Genomic DNA, 18,207 nt, shown 5'->3' with positions numbered 1-18,207 from the left:
ATGTCTGAGGAGAGGGGGGCGTTTACAACAGGGTCAACCATGATGATATGTCTGAGGAGAGGGGGGCGTTTACAACAGGTTCAACCATGATGATATGTCTGAGGAGAGGGGGGGCATGATTACAACAGGGTCAACCATGATGATATGTCTGAGGAGAGGGGGGCGCATAACAGGGTCAACCTTGATGATATGTCTGAGGAGGGGGGTGTAACACAGGGTCAACCATGATGATATGTCTGAGGAGATCTTTCCCTGGAAAGGGCAGATTAACTGCTCGTTGTCATGAGGCTCCTCTAGTTCATCTGAAAGGGCAGGTTAACTGCTCCTGGCATGAGGAGGCTCCTCTAGTTCATCTGATTTGACAGACTACACCGTCCCTGGAAAGATTTATAGCCCAGGCAGGTTAACTGCTCCCTGGAGACTGTCATAACAGGAGGCTAGCCTCTAGTTCATCTGAAAGGGCAGGTTAACTGCTCGTTGTCATGAGGAGGCTCTAGTTCATCTGAAAGGGCAGGTTAACTGCTCGTTGTCATGAGGAGGCTCCTCTAGTTCATCTGAGCTGTCAGAATCTACACGAGGAGTGTGTTCACTAACCCTGTAAACTGTACATCCCCTCTCTGAAGGTCAGGGGTAAAGTAGTGTGTGTGTGTACTAACCCTGTAACTGTACGTCCCCTCTCTGAAGGTCAGGGTAAAGTAGTCGTAGGAGGAACGGTTGGAGTCCAGGGTTCCTGTGACCTTACGACACCCGATGAAACCGTGTTCCCCCACGGAGGACAATGATTGGACGGTTAATCAGCTTCATCAGAACTCCTCCGACTCACCTGGAGGGACAAACACACATATTACCCATGTCGCCAAAGACCAAAGAAAGCCTTATAAAAAGGTCAAAGGTTATACCCTCCTAGGCTGGGGACACCCTAAGCCTGACACTCCAAAATATTTATTTGGGAGGTTCCACGTCCTAAAGGGCTTAGCAAGAAAAAACTTCCAAAAAGGACTACTTAAAAGAAAATAGTTGTAATGACCCTTGAACCAAGTCATCTGGAACAGGGAGGGACTGACTAGCGAGTTGGTATGACCCTTTGAACCAAGAATCTGGAAAAGGGATGACTGACTAGGAGTTGGTATGAAACCAGACTATTCCTATTGAACCAAGTCATCTGGAACAGGGAGAGACTAGGAGTTGGTATGATCCCTTGAACCAAGTCATCTGGAACAGGGACTGACTAGAGTTGGTATGACCCTTGAACCAAGTCATCTGGAACAGGAGAGACTAGGAGTTGGTAATGACCCTTGAACCAAGTCATCTGGAACAGGGAGGGACTGACTAGGAGTTGGTATGACCTTGAACCAAGTCATCTGGAACAGGGAGGGACTGACGAGGAGTTGTATGACCCTTGAACCAAGTCATCTGGAACAGGGACTGACTAGGAGTTGGTATGACCCTTGAACCAAGTCATCTGGAACAGGGAGAGACTAGGAGTTGGTGTGACCCCTTGAACCAAGTCATCTGGAACAGAGGGACTGACTAGGAGTTGGTGTGACCCTTGAACCAAGTCATCTGGAACAGGGAGACTGACTAGGAGTTGGTGTGACTCTTGAACCAAGTCATCTGGAACAGGGAGGGACTGACTAGGAGTTGGTGTGACTCTTGAACCAAGTCATCTGGAACAGGGAGACTAGGAGTTGGTATGACCCGTAAACCAAGTCATCTGGAACAGGGAGGAGAATAGGAGTTGGTATGACCCGTGAACCAAGTCATCTGGAACAGGGAGAGACTGAGTTGGTGACTAACCAAGTCATCTGAACAGGGACTTGGTATGACCCGTGAACCAAGTCATCTGGAACAGGGAGAGACTGACGAGGAGTTGGTATGACCCTTGAACCAAGTCATCTAGAACAGGGAGAGACTAGGAGTTGGTATGACCCTTGAACCAAGTCATCTGGAACAGGGAGAGACTAGGAGTTGGTATGACCCGTGAACCAAGTCATCTGGAACAGGGAGGGACTGACTAGGAGTTGGTATGACCCTTGAACCAAGTCATCTGGAACAGGGAGAGACTGAGGGAGTTGGTATGACCCGTGAACCAAGTCATCTGGAACAGGGAGAGACTGACTAGGAGTTGGTATGACCCTTGAACCAAGTCATCTGGAACAGGGAGAGACTGACTAGGAGTTGGTGTGACCCTTGAACCAAGTCATCTGGAACAGGGAGGGACTGACTAGGAGTTGGTATGACCCTTGAACCAAGTCATCTGGAACAGGGAGGGACTGACTAGGAGTTGGTGTGACCCTTGAACCAAGTCATCTGAACAGGGAGATACTGACTAGGAGTTGGTATGACCCGTGAACCAAGTCATCTGGAACAGGGAGAGACTAGGAGTTGGTGTGACCCTTGAACCAAGTCATCTGGAACAGGGAGGGACTGACTAGGAGTTGGTATGACCCTTGAACCAAGTCATCTGGAACAGGGTTAGACTGACTAGGAGTTGGTGTGACCCTTGAACCAAGTCATCTGGAACAGGGAGGGACTGACTAGGAGTTGGTATGACCCTTGAACCAAGTCATCTGGAACAGGGAGGGACTAGGAGTTGGTATGACCCTTGAACCAAGTCATCTGGAACAGGGAGGGACTAGGAGTTGGTATGACCCTTGAACCAAGTCATCTGGAACAGGGAGGGACTGACTAGGAGTTGGTGTGACCCTTGAACCAAGTCATCTGGAACAGGGACTGAAGGAGTTGGTGTGACCCTTGAACCAAGTCATCTGGAACAGGGAGAGACTGAATAGGAGTTGGTGTGACCCTTGAACCAAGTCATCTGGAACAGGGAGAGACTGACTAGGAGTTGGTGTGACCCTTGAACCAAGTCATCTGGAACAGGGAGAGACTAGGAGTTGGTATGACCCTTGAACCAAGTCATCTGCATCTGGAACACCCTGTTGGGTTGCTCTTTACAACCCAAAGGCTGTTTTCACACTGACCGGCAACGTCGATGGTAGCGGCTAGCTGGCCGTTCTTCTTGGCTGCGACGTATTTCCCGTTGGCGGCACGGAGAGTCAGCTTCTTACCACAGTACTCCATGTCAAAGTAACAGTTGGCAGTCCTGCACACACACACACACACAAATATAATTCTCAACAGGGTAGAACATTGTAATAACATCTATTATTGGAGCCACCCCTTTATGGAGCAGTGAAGCCGACGGCTGCCGACACGCCGCAGCTAGCCGACACGCCGCAGCTAGCCGACGGCTAACAGCCGACACGCCGCAGCTAGCCGACGGCTAACAGCCGACACGCCGCAGCTAGCCGACGGCTAACAGCCGACACGCCGCAGCTAGCCGACGGCTAACAGCCGACACGCCGCAGCTAGCCGACGGCTAACAGCATAACAGTGTGTGTGTGTGTGTGTGTGTGTGTTATTACTTAGTGGAGGCGGTACACTGTAGTCCTCCAGAAGAGGTGAGGGTCCAGTACTTCCCGGCGGCGGTCCGGAAAGCACACTTCCTGTTCTCACGACTCATCTCCACCTGGAACACTTCCTGGTCTCCCTCCTCGTCCTGATTGGCTGACAGGTCCATGCCTGGGCGGGGCCAAGAGGAGAGCAGGGTTAGAGACTGACAGAGGGTCAGGAACGAGCAGAAACGCACTACAGATTTGAACAAAACATTAAACACCTCCCTGATATTGAGTTGCAGCCCCTTTGGCCCTCAGAACTGCCCTAATTAGTCGGGGCATGAACTCTACAAGGTGTCGAAAGTTTCCCAAATGTTGACTCCAACCCCGCAACACTACAGCCCGCCACACTACAGCCCGCCACACTACAGCCCGCCACACTACAGCCCGCCACACTACAGCCCGCCACACTACAGCCCGCCACATACTGTCTGGTCAGGTTCAGCATCAGAGTTGGGATTAGAGTATGTCCTACAGCTGTGCATACACATCTAAACACACAGCTGCCAGGCTACAGCCAGACCCCTGCCAGGGTTTAATCCCCCATGGAATTATGGGTGATAAAGCAGTTAGGGAGGACACAGCCAGAGGACTGAAAGACCGAAACAGAGCCCGGTCCGCCCCGTCCGAGCGACAGAGAGCCCATCAAGGACAACAACCCCTGAACCACTGCCTGTTCACCCCGCTATCATCCAGAAGGCGAGGTCAGTACAGGTGCATCAAAGCTGGGACCGAGAGACTGAAAACAGCTTCTATCTCAAAGCCATCAGACTGTTAAATAGCCGACCTCCACCCAGTACCCTGCTCTGAACTTAGTCACCGTCACTAACCAGCTATCACCCAGTACCCTGCTCTGAACTTAGTCACCGTCACTAACCAGCTATCACCCAGTACCCTGCTCTGAACTTAGTCACCGTCACTAACCAGCTATCACCCAGTACCCTGCTCTGAACTTAGTCACCGTCACTAACCAGCTATCACCCAGTACCCTGCTCTGAACTTAGTCACCGTCTCTAACCAGCTATCACCCAGTACCCTGCTCTGAACTTAGTCACCGTCACTAACCAGCTATCACCCAGTAGTACCCTGCTCTGAACTTAGTCACCGTCACTAACCAGCTATCACCCAGTACCCTGCCCTGATGACGGAGCGAGACGGTGCGCTAGTCAAACAGTCATGCGTTTGTCTTGTATTTTTAGCACAGCACTGACCCAACATGAACTGTAGTTAGACTCTCTAGTCATGTGTTTGTCTTAATTATTTAAATCAAACCGTGTCCTTAAAGCATCAGACATGCTCTGTATATATAGTGGATGTGATTAAAACACAAAAATACAACTTCCTGACTGTGAGGTAGACAACATGGGCTCCTCCTGAAACAACTTCCAACGTGACTGAGGGGACAACATGGGCTCCTAAACAACTTCCTGACTGAGAGGTAGACAACATGGGCTCCTAAAACAACTTCCTGACTGTGAGGTAGACAACATGGGCTCCTAAAACAACTTCCTGACTGAGGTAGACAACATGGGCTCCTAAAACAACTTCCTGACTGTGAGAGGTAGACAACATGGGCTCCTAAAACAACTTCCTGACTGTGAGGTAGACAACATGGGCTCCTAAAACTTCCTGACTTCCTGTCCTGACTGAGGTAGACAACATGGGCTCCTAAAACAACTTCCTGACTGAGGTAGACAACATGGGCTCCTAAAACAACTTCCTGACTGGGAGGTAGACAACATGGGCTCCAAAACAACTTCCTGACTGTGAGGTAGACAACATGGGCTCCTAAAACAACTTCCTGACTGAGGTAGACAACATGGGCTCCTAAAACAACTTCCTGACTGTGAGGTAGACAACATGGGCTCCTAAAACAACTTCCTGACTGTGAGGTAGACAACATGGGCTCCTAAAACAACTTCCTGACTGTGAGGTAGACAACATGGGCTCCTAAAACAACTTCCTGACTGAGGTAGACAACATGGGCTCCTAAAACAACTTCCTGACTGTGAGGTAGACAACATGGGCTCCTAAAACAACTTCCTGACTGGGAGGTAGACAACATGGGCTCCTAAAACAACTTCCTGACTGTGAGGTAGACAACATGGGCTCCTAAAACAACTTCCTGACTGTGAGGTAGACAACATGGGCTCCTAAAACAACTTCCTGACTGTGAGGTAGACAACATGGGCTCCTAAAACAACTTCCTGACTGTGAGGTAGACAACATGGGCTCCTAAAACAACTTCCTGACTGTGAGGTAGACAACATGGGCTCCTAAAACAACTTCCTGACTGTGAGGTAGACAACATGGGCTCTAAAACAACTTCCTGACTGAGGTAGACAACATGGGCTCCTAAACAACTTCCTGACTGAGGTAGACAACATGGGCTCCTAAAACAACTTCCTGACTGTGAGGTAGACAACATGGGCTCCTAAAACAACTTCCTGACTGAGATCCATGAAGGCTAAGAAAACAACTTCCTGACTGGAAGACAACATGGGCTGTTGTGTGGGCTCCTCACAACTTCCTGAGAGATCCATAAGAAGACAAGCAAGACATGTGTTGTGTTCACACCAGACCAGACAGCGAGCCTGGTTCCCTCTCTGGATCACACACACACACACACACACACACACACACACACACACACACACACACACACACACACACCAGAGATGTAGTCACAACCAGACAGCATGTGGTTCCCTCTCTGGATCACACACACACACCAGAGATGTAGTCACGACCAGACAGCGTCCTGGTTCCCTCTCTGGATCACACACACACACAGAGATGTAGTCACGACCAGACAGCGTCCTGGTTCCCTCTCTGGATCACACACACACACACACCAGAGATGTAGTCACAACCAGACAGCGTCCTGGTTCCCTCTCTGGATCACACACACACCAGAGATGTAGTCACAACCAGACAGCGTCCTGGTTCCCTCTCTGGATCACACACACACCAGAGATGTAGTCACAACCAGACAGCGTCCTGGTTCCCTCTCTGGATCACACACACACCAGAGATGTAGTCACGACCAGACAGCGTCCTGGTTCCCTCTCTGGTTCACACACACACAGAGATGTAGTCACGACCAGACAGCGTCCTGGTTCCCTCTCTGGATCTCTCACACACACACACACACACACACACACACACACACACACACACACACACACACACACACACACACACACACACACACACACACACACACACACCACACACACACACACACACACACACACACACCAGAGATGTAGTCACGACCAGACAGCGTCCTGGTTCCCTCTCTGGATCACACACACACACACACAAAGATGTAGTCACGACCAGACAGCGTCCAGGTTCCCTCTCTGGATCACACACCACACACACACACACCACACACACACCAGAGATGTAGTCACGACCAGACAGCGTCCTGGTTCCCTCTCTGGATCACACACCACACACACACACCACACACCAGAGATGTAGTCACGACCAGACAGCGTCCTGGTTCCCTCTCTGGATCACACACACACACACACCACACACACACACCAGAGATGTAGTCACGACCAGACAGCGTCCTGGTTCCCTCTCTGGATCACACACCACACACACACACACACACCACACACCACACACCAGAGATGTAGTCACAACCAGACAGCGTCCTGGTTCCCTCTCTGGATCACACACACACACACACCACACACACCAGAGATGTAGTCACGACCAGACAGCGTCCAGTGTGTTGCAGTCCCTCCCTCGGCATGAATCCAGACAAACACCAGCACTGCAGCTGCTACACACGAGAGGAATCTGCAGCAGCCCCCCACCCCCAGCCCGGCCCCTCCCCCCAGCCCGGCCCAAAGACAGTGTGTGTGTTGAGAGGAGTGTGTGGGAGGCATCATCAGCAAACTACTGCAAGGATCACTGGGGCAGAATAGCTACGGAATAACACACAACAGGCAGGCAGGGTGTCAGAGCGGTTTCTCAGCCAGACACAAAATGGAGCCTCTCCTCCTCTCTCAGGCTCTCCCTCCTCCACATCTCTCCCTCCATTTAGTCCTGTTCTAGAAGGTTGTGTTGATCCTACCTTGCCTGGTTAGGTTCTAGTCCTGTTCTAGAAGGTTGTGTTGGTCCTACCTTGCCTGGTTAGGTTCTAGTCCTGTTCTAGAAGGTTGTGTTGGTCCTACCTTGCCTGGTTAGGTTCTAGAAGGTTGTGTTGGTCCTACCTTGCCTGGTTAGGTTCTAGTCCTGTTCTAGAAGGATGTGTTGGTCCTACCTTGCCTGGTTAGGTTCTAGAAGGTTGTGTTGGTCCTACCTTGCCTGGTTAGGTTCTAGTCCTGTTCTAGAATGTTGTGTTGGTCCTACCTTGCCTGGTTAGGTTCTAGAAGGTTGTGTTGGTCCTACCTTGCCTGGTTAGGTTCTAGTCCTGTTCTAGAAGGATGTGTTGGTCCTACCTTGCCTGAGAAGGTTGTGTTTGTCCTACCTTGCCTGGTTAGGATCTAGAAGGTTGTGTTTGTCCTACCTTGCATGGTTAGGATCTAGAAGGTTGTGTTTGTCCTACCTTGCATGGTTAGGATCTAGAAGGTTGTGTTTGTCCTACCTTGCATGGTTAGGATCTAGAAGGTTGTGTTGGTCCTACCTTGCCTGGTTAGGATCTAGAAGGTTGTGTTGGTCCTACCTTGCCTGGTTAGGTTCAAGTCCTGTTCTAGAAGGTTGTGTTGGTCTACCTTGCCTGGGTAGGTTCTAGTCCTGTTCTAGAAGATTGTGTTGTTCCTACCTCACCTGGTTCGGTTCTAGTCCTGTTCTAGAAGGTTGTGTTGGTCCTACATTGCCTGGTTAGGTTCTAGTCCTGTTCTAGAAGGTTGTGTTGGTCCTACATTGCCTGGTTAGGTTCTAGTCCTGTTCTAGAAGGTTGTGTTGGTCCTACCTTGCCTGTTTAGGTTCTAGAAGGTTGTGTTGGTCCTACCTTGCCTGTTTAGGTTCTAGAAGGTTGTGTTGGTCCTACCTTGCCTGTTTAGGTTCTAGAAGGTTGTGTTGGTCCTATCTTGCCTGGTTAGGATCTAGAAGGTTGTGTTGGTCCTACCTTGCCTGGTTAGGTTCTAGTACTGTTCTAGAAGGTTGTGTTGTTCCTACCTCACCTGGTTAGGTTCTAGTACTGTTCTAGAAGGTTGTGTTGGTCCTACCTCGCCTGGTTAGGTTCTAGTCCTGTTCTAGAAGGTTGTGTTGGTCCTACATTGCCTGGTTAGGTTCTAGTCCTGTTCTAGAAGGTTGTGTTGGCCCTACCTTGCCTGGTTAGGTTCTAGTCCTGTTCTAGAAGGTTGTGTTGGTCCTACCTTGCCTGGTTAGGTTCTAGAAGGTTGTGTTGGTCCTACCTTGCCTGGTTAGGTTCTAGTCCTGTTCTAGAAGGTTGTGTTGGTCCTACCTTGCCTGGTTAGGTTCTAGTACTGTTCTAGAAGGTTGTGTTGGTCCTACCTTGCCTGGTTAGGTTCTAGAAGGTTGTGTTGGTCCTACCTCGCCTGGTTAGGTTCTAGTACTGTTCTAGAAGGTTGTGTTGGTCCTACCTTGCCTGGTTAGGTTCTAGAAGGTTGTGTTGGTCCTACCTTGCCTGGTTAGGTTCTAGAAGGTTGTGTTGGTCCTACCTCGCCTGGTTAGGTTCTAGTACTGTTCTAGAAGGTCCTACCTTGCCTGGTGGAGACGTTCCTCTCGTTGCCGGGTCGGTGAGAACCACCTGAGGGTGACTCTGCTCCAGAGAGAACATCTCGTCCTTCCCCACGCGGCTCGTCTTCCCGCTCTTCATGGTCCCGCTGGGCCGACGGCGCCAGGTAGCGCCCGGAACAATCCCTGAACGCCACCTTGCCGGAGCGGAACTCCAGCGTGTATCCGGTGGTCTTGTCCGGCTCCGCCTCCAGGCTGCCGTCATTCTTCAGGAAGCGGTTGTCAGACGTCTGCAGGTGGTAGCGTTGGTCTCTGAACACCAGGGTGATCAGGAGTCCACACCCCACGGGACGCGGTCGATAGAGACCTCGTCCACCTTGGAGGACAGGTGGGCGTAACGCTTCCTGGTCACACTGAAGATGTTCACCTGGAAGGGGAGAGGTCAGAGGTCAGGTGTTAGGGGGTGTTACCTGAGGATGCATGGCAATGTGAATGCCCCATTTAGAGGAGAGGTTAGAGGTCAGGTGTTATAGGGGGGGGTGTGTTACCTGAGGATGCATGGCAATGTGAATGCTCCATTTAGAGGAGAGGTTAGAGGTCATGTGATGGGGGGTGTAGGTGTGTTACCTGAGGATGCATGGCAATGTGAATGTCCCATTTAGAGGAGAGGTTAGAGGTCAGGTGTTATGGGGGTGTTACCTGAGGATGCATGGCAATGTGAATGCCCCATTTAGAGGAGAGGTCAGGTGTTATAGGGGGGTGTAGGTGTGTTACCTGAGGATGCATGGCAATGTGAATGCCCCATTTAGAGGAGAGGTTAGAGGTCAGGTGTTATAGGGGGGTGTAGGTGTGTTACCTGAGGATGCATGGCAATGTGAATGCCCCATTTAGAGGAGAGGTTAGAGGTCAGGTGTTATAGGGGGGTTAGAGGTGTAGGTGTGTTACCTGAGGGTGCATGGCAATGTGAATGCCCCATTTAGAGGAGAGGTTAGAGGTCAGGTGTTGGGGGGTGTAGGTGTGTTACCTGAGGATGCATGGCAATGTGAATGCCCCATTTAGAGGAGAGGTTAGAGGTCAGGTGTTATAGGGGGGTGTAGGTGTGTTACCTGAGGGTGCATGGCAATGTGAATGCCCCATTTAGAGGAGAGGTTAGAGGTCAGGTGTTAGGGGTGTAGGTGTTACCTGAGGGTGCATGGCAATGTGAATGCCCCATTTAGAGGAGAGGTTAGAGGTCAGGTGTTGGGGGGTGTTACCTGAGGATGCATGGCAATGTGAATGCCCCATTTAGAGGAGAGGTTAGAGGTCAGGTGTTAGGGGGGTGTGGTGTGTTACCTGAGGGTGCATGGCAATGTGAATGCCCCATTTAGAGGAGAGGTTAGAGGTCAGGTGTTAGGGGGGTGTAGGTGTGTTACCTGAGGGTGCATGGCAATGTGAATGCCCCATTTAGAGGAGAGGTTAGAGGTCAGGTGTTGGGGGGGTGTTACCTGAGGATGCATGGCAATGTGAATGCCCCATTTAGAGGAGAGGTCAGAGGTCAGGTGTTATAGGGGGTGTAGGTGTGTTACCTGAGGATGCATGGCAATGTGAATGCCCCATTTAGAGGAGAGGTGAGAGGTCAGGTGTTAGGGGTGTAGGTGTGTTACCTGAGGATGCATGGCAATGTGAATGCCCCATTTAGAGGAGAGGTTAGAGGTCAGGTGTTAGGGGGGGGTGTAGGTGTGTTACCTGAGGATGCATGGCAATGTGAACACTCCATTTTTCAGCCACTGATGCAGTCTGGGAGAGAAACCAGACATTAGTCCACACACACACTACAGTCCACACACACACACACTACAGTCCACACACACACACGCTACAGTCCACACACACACCACACGCACAGTCACACAGTCCACACACACTACAGTCCACACACACACACACTACAGTCCACACACACACGCTACAGTCCACACACACACACACACTACAGTCCACACACACACACACACTATAGTCTACAGTCCACACACACACGCTACAGTCCACACACACACACTACAGTCCACACACACACTACAGTCCACACACGCTACAGTCCACACACACACACTACAGTCCACACACACACGCTACAGTCCACACACACGCTCCACACACACACGCTACAGTCCACACACGCTACAGTCCACACACGCTACAGTCCACACACGTCCACAGTCACACACACGCTACAGTCCACACACACGCTACAGTCCACACACGCACACACGCTACAGTCCACACACACACGCTCCACAGTCAGTCCACACACACACACACACACGCTACAGTCCACACACACACACACACGCTACAGTCCACACACACACACGCTACAGTCCACACACACACACGCTAGTCCACACACACACACACGCTACAGTCCACACACACACGCTACAGTCACACACACACAGTCCACACACACGCTACAGTCCACAGTCCACACACACACACACTACAGTCCACACACACACACACACAGTCCACACACACACCACACACACAGTCCACACACACACACACACTACAGTCCACACACACACACGCTACAGTCCACACACACACACACACACACAGTCCCCACACACACGCTACAGTCCACACACACACACACTACAGTCCACACACACACACACTACAGTCCACACACACACACACACACAGTCCACACACACACACACTACAGTCCACACACACACGCTACAGTCCACACACACACGCTACAGTCCACACACACGCTACAGTCCACACACACACGCTACAGTCCACACACACACACGCTACAGTCCACACACGCTACAGTCCACACACACGCTACAGTCCACACGCTACAGTCCACACACACACGCTACAGTCCACACACACACACGCTACAGTCCACACACACACACACACGCTACAGTCCACACACACACACACACACAGCCACACACACACACACACGCTACAGTCCACACACACACGCTACAGTCCACACACGCTACAGTCCACACACACACACACACACACGCTACAGTCCACACACACGCTACAGTCCACACACACACACACACAGTCCACACACACACGCTACAGTCCACACACACACACACACACGCTACAGTCCACACACACGCTACAGTCCACACACACACGCTACAGTCCACACACACACACACACAGTCCACACACACACGCTACAGTCCACACACACACACTACGTCCACACACGCTACAGTCCACACACGCTACAGTCCACACACACGCTACAGTCCACACACACGCTACAGTCCACACACACACGCTACAGTCCACACACACACGCTACAGTCCACACACACACACGCTACAGTCCACACACACACGCTACAGTCCACACACACACGCTACAGTCCACACACACACACACACACGCTACAGTCCACACACACACACAGTCCACACACACACACACACACGCTACAGTCCACCACACACACACGCTACAGTCCACACACACACACACACGCTACAGTCCACACACACACGCTACAGTCCACACACACACACACACACGCTACAGTCCACACACACACGCTACAGTCCACACACACACACACACTACAGTCCACACACACACGCTACAGTCCACACACACACGCTACAGTCCACACACACGCTACAGTCCACACACGCTACAGTCCACACACACACACACACGCTACAGTCCACACACACACGCTACAGTCCACACACACACGCTACAGTCCACACACACACGCTACAGTCCACACACACACGCTACAGTCCACACACACGCTACAGTCCACAGTCCACACACACGCTACAGTCCACACACACACGCTACAGTCCACACACACACACTCTACAGCCACACACACACTACAGTCCACACACACGCTACAGTCCACACACACATGCTCTACAGTCCACACACACTCTACAGTCCACACACACACTCTACAGTCCACACACACACTCTACAGTCCACACACACACTCTACAGTCCACACACACACACTACAGTCCACACACACACACGCTACAGTCCACACACACACACTACAGTCCACACACACAGTCCACACACACGCTCCACACACACGCTACAGTCCACACACACGCTACACGCTACAGTCCACACACACACACGCTACAGTCCACACACACACGCTACAGTCCACACACACACACACAGTCCACACACAGTCCACACACACACACGCTACAGTCCACACACACACACGCTACAGTCCACACACACACACACCACACACACACGCTACAGTCCACACACACTACAGTCCACACACACACACGCTACAGTCCACACACACGCACACACCACACACACGCACGCCACAGTCCACACACACTACACTTACAGTCACACACACACACACGCTACAGTCCACACACACACACACGCTACAGTCCACACACACACACACACTACAGTCCACACACACACCACACGCACAGTCCACACACACACACACACTACAGTCCACACACACACACACACACACGCTACAGTCCACACACGTTACGTGTGTGTTATTACGTTGTTATATAAACAAATGTTATTTAACATCTAGAGAAAGCCAGTTGATGAATATTCATCAGCTCATCATGGAGTTTAAAACGCACCTACCTGGGCAAAGCAGCTGATCCTGTCCTCTGTGCCTCCCAGGTATCTGCCATGGACCTCTGACTGCAGAGAAACACAGTAGAATATACATCACACACACTACAACCCTCCTGACAGACAATACCCTCCACACACACACACACTACAACACACACACACACCCACCACACACACACACACACACACACACACACACACACTGACAGACAACACCACACACACACTCCTCACACACACACACACACACACTACAACCCTCCTGACAGACAATACCCTCCACACACACACACACACACTACAACACTACTGACAGACAATACCCTCCACACACACACATACATACATCACACACCTTAGCCTACAACCCTCCTGACAGACAATACCCTCCACACACACACACACACACACACTACAACCCTCACACTACAACCCTCACTGACAGACAATACCCACCACACACACACATCACACCTTAGCCTACAACCCTCCTGACAGACAATACCCTCCACACACACATCACACACCTTAGCCTACAACCCTCCTGACAGACAATACCCTCCACACACACACACACACACACACACACACACATTCACACCTTAGCCTACAACCCTCCTGACAAACAATACCTACCACACACACACACACAGTAGGTAGTCTAGTGGTTAGAGCGTTGGACTAGTAACCAGCAGGTAGACTAGTGGTTAGAGCGTTGGACTAGTAACCAGCAGGTAGCCTAGTGGTTAGAGAGTTGGACTAGTAACCAGCAGGTAGACTAGTGGTTAGAGCGTTGGACTAGTAACCAGCAGGTAGCCTAGTGGTTAGAGCGTTGGACTAGTAACCAGCAGGTAGCCTAGTGGTTAGAGCGTTGGACTAGTAACCAGCAGGTAGCCTAGTGGTTAGAGCGTTGGACTAGTAACCAGCAGGTAGCCTAGTGGTTAGAGCGTTGGACTAGTAACCAGCAGGTAGCCTAGTGGTTAGAGCGTTGGACTAGTAACCAGCACGTACTAGTAACCAGCAGGTAGCCTAGTGGTTAGAGCGTTGGACTAGTAACCAGCAGGTAGCCTAGTGGTTAGAGACTAGTAACCAGCAGGAGCCTAGTGGTTAGAGCGTTGGACTAGTAACCAGCAGGTAGCCTAGTGGTTAGAGCGTTGGACTAGTAACCAGCAGGTAGCCTAGTGGTTAGAGCGTTGGACTAGTAACCAGCAGGTAGCCTAGTGGTTAGAGCGTTGGACCTAGTGGTTAGAGTGTTGGAACCAGCAGGTAGCCTAGTGGTTAGAGCGTTGGACTAGTAACCAGCAGGTAGCCTAGTGGTTAGAGCGTTGGACTAGTAACCAGCAGGTAGCCTAGTGGTTAGAGCGTTGGACTAGTAACCAGCAGGTAGCCTAGTGGTTTAGAGCGTTGGACTAGTAACCAGCAGGTAGCCTAGTGGTTAGAGCGTTGGACTAGTAACCAGCAGGTAGCCTAGTGGTTAGAGCGTTGGACTAGTAACCAGCAGGTAGCCTAGTGGTTAGAGCGTTGGACTAGTAACCAGCAGGTAGCCTAGTGGTTAGAGCGTTGGACTAGTAACCAGCAGGTAGCCTGGTGGTTAGAGCGTTGGACTAGTAACCAGCAGGTAGCCTAGTGGTTAGAGCGTTGGACTAGTAACCAGCAGGTAGCCTAGTGGTTAGAGCGTTGGACTAGTAACCAGCAGGTAGCCTAGTGGTTAGAGCGTTGGACTAGTAACCAGCAGGTAGCCTAGTGGTTAGAGCGTTGGACTAGTAACCAGCAGGTAGCCTAGTGGTTAGAGCGTTGGACTAGTAACCAGCAGGTAGCCTAGTGGTTAGAGCGTTGGACTAGTAACCTAGTGGTTAGAGCATTGGACTAGTAACCAGCTGGTAGCCTAGTGGTTAGAGCGTTGGACTAGTAACCAGCAGGTAGCCTAGTGGTTAGAGCGTTGGACTAGTAACCAGCAGGTAGCCTAGTGGTTAGAGCGTTGGACTAGTAACCAGCAGGTAGCCTAGTGGTTAGAGCGTTGGACTAGTAACCAGCAGGTAGCCTAGTGGTTAGAGCATTGGACTAGTAACCAGCAGGTAGCCTAGTGGTTAGAGCGTTGGACTAGTAACCAGCAGGTAGCCTAGTGGTTAGAGCAGGCAGGGAGCCTAGTGGTTAGAGCGTTGGACTAGTAACCAGCAGGTAGCCTAGTGGTTAGAGCATTGGACAAGTAACCAGCAGGTAGCCTGGTTAGTGGTTGGTTAGAGCGTTGGACTAGTAACCAGCAGGTAGCCTAGTGGTTAGAGCGTTGGACTAGTAACCAGCAGGTAGCCTAGTGGTTAGAGCGTTGGACTAGTAACCAGCAGGTAGCCTAGTGGTTAGAGCATTGGGCTAGTAACCAGCAGGTAGCCTAGTGGTTAGAGCGTTGGCCTAGTAACCAGCAGGTAGCCTAGTGGTTAGAGCGTTGGACTAGTAACCAGCAGGTAGCCTAGTGGTTAGAGCTTTGGACAAGTAACCAAAAGGTTTAAAGATTGAATCCCCGAGCTGACAAGGTAAAAATCTGTTGTTCTGCCCCTGAACAAGGCAGTTAACCCAATGTTCCCAGTAGGCCGTCATAGTAAATAGGAATTTGTTCTTAACTGACTTGCCTAGTTAAATAAAAGGTTAAATAAAAATAAATGTCCTAAACCCATTTTAAAAAAGGCGTCGAGAAATGCAGGCTACCGTTTATTAATGAATCAATATTTCTTGCTGATATGAAAGATACATTCCTTATGTTCCTCAAACAATACCGCAACCGATCCGTGTTCATGTAAAGTAACGGGCTCCCGAGTGGCGCAGCGGTCTAAGGCATCTTCGGGGCTTGAGGCGTCACTACAAACATCCTGGTTCGATTCTTCGGCTGTATCACATAAAAAACGGCGGTGTTTGGGAGTCCCATAGGGCGGCGCACAATTGTCCCAGCGGTCGTTCGGGTTTTTTAACCGATGAAAGCCATCAATGTAAATAAGAATTTGTTTTTAACTGACTTACCTAGTTAAATAAGAGGTTACATTTTTTTTAAACGTTTAGAGAAAGCGTCCGGGCTCTTAAACACCACCAGTGAGAAGATACTATCGTGGGGTGACAATACAAAGGCAAGTCTCTCTCTCGTGCTTTTCATTCACACCCAAACATCCTCCCTCATCCTACCTGCAGAGACCATCTCCCATCGTCGTGAGCCGTGATGATGAACCGGGTCTCGGGTCCAGAACTCTCACTATCCCCGGTAACGTTCCCGTCTTTATCCGCCGCTATGTACCGACCCAGATGCGACTTGAGACAGAACACATTACCGGTCGCCTCTTCCCCGCTCTGCTCCAGAGTCCAAATCTGCTTCTTCTTCAAGCTCGTGGCCGACGCGTTGATTTTAAAACCGAACGTTTCTGCGGTTAGGTATTTATTCCCACAGTTGATCAAACCGAACTGGATCTGAAGCATATCGCTTGTCCCGTTACTTGCTCCGTTACTACACATGATCAATCAATCTCCTCTCGGTTCCAACCGGTTCGGGTCAGAGTGTATCGGTGTGTGTTTTTCTGATCAACGAGGATTCGGTGGTTCCCGACGGATGCACTCTGTTCCTCCGCCTCGCGTGTTTCTCTTTGTTTGGGAAGTGTCTGAGAGGAGGAGGAGGAAAAAGGGAGAATACGGTGTGTCGGTATGAGAGCGCGCAGTTTCTCTGTGCTCGGCCACAGCATGCGCTCCGCGCCCCAGCTGCAGTATTTATAGTGATTGGTGACGACAGACCTCAGGTCACTCCCCCTTTTCCCTCTCCTCTCCTCTCCTCTCCTCTCCTCTCCTCTCCTCTCCTCTCCCTCTCCTCTCCTCCTCTCCTCTCCTCCCCTCTCCTCTCCTCTCCTCTCCTCTCCTCTATCTGGATAGAACTCCGGATGCATCTCAACAGTATTAGGCTAGTGGCCTTTTCTCTCTCCTCTCCTCTCCTCTCTCCTCTCCTCTCCTCTCCCTCTCCTCTCCTCTCCTCTCCTCTCCTCTCCTCTCCTCTCCTCTCATCTCCTCTCATCTCCTCTCCTCTCCTCTCCTCTCCTCTCCTCTCCTCTCTACAGTATCTATCTATTCTACAGTATCTATCTATTCTACAGTACCTATTCTATCTATTCTACAGTATCTATCTATCTATTCTACAGTATCTATCTATTCTACAGTATCTATCTATCTATTCTACAGTATCTATCTATCTATTCTACAGTATCTATCTATTCTACAGTATCTATCTATTCTACAGTATCTATCTATCTATTCTACAGTATCTATCTATTCTACAGTATCTATCTATTCTACAGTATCTATCTATTAGTATCTATCTATTCTACAGTATCTATCTATTCTACAGTATCTATCTATCTATTCTACAGTATCTATCTATCTATTCTACAGTATCTATCTATTCTACAG

The 18,207-nt window shown here is 50.5% G+C and overlaps 1 long non-coding RNA gene and 1 pseudogene across 2 annotated transcripts; one reads left to right on the top strand and one right to left on the bottom strand.

Moving 5' to 3' along the window:
• Nucleotides 1-803: 803 nt before the first annotated feature.
• On the bottom strand, nucleotides 804-17,504 carry LOC127922741 (fascin-like; annotated as a pseudogene).
• LOC127922742 (uncharacterized) lies at nucleotides 4,863-5,755 on the top strand. 2 transcript variants are annotated; one of them, XR_008112098.1, is made up of 3 exons: nucleotides 4,863-4,976; nucleotides 5,230-5,471; nucleotides 5,554-5,755. It is a non-coding gene; the product is annotated as an uncharacterized LOC127922742 (long non-coding RNA). The 2 variants fall into 2 exon arrangements; XR_008112097.1 differs by having other exon boundaries at nucleotides 5,513-5,755.
• Nucleotides 17,505-18,207: the final 703 nt, after the last annotated feature.

Source organism: Oncorhynchus keta, unplaced genomic scaffold (assembly GCF_023373465.1).
Source record: "Oncorhynchus keta strain PuntledgeMale-10-30-2019 unplaced genomic scaffold, Oket_V2 Un_contig_26978_pilon_pilon, whole genome shotgun sequence".
Classification (NCBI taxonomy): Eukaryota; Metazoa; Chordata; class Actinopteri; order Salmoniformes; family Salmonidae; genus Oncorhynchus; species Oncorhynchus keta.
This window is presented reverse-complemented; position numbering and strand designations above follow the sequence as displayed.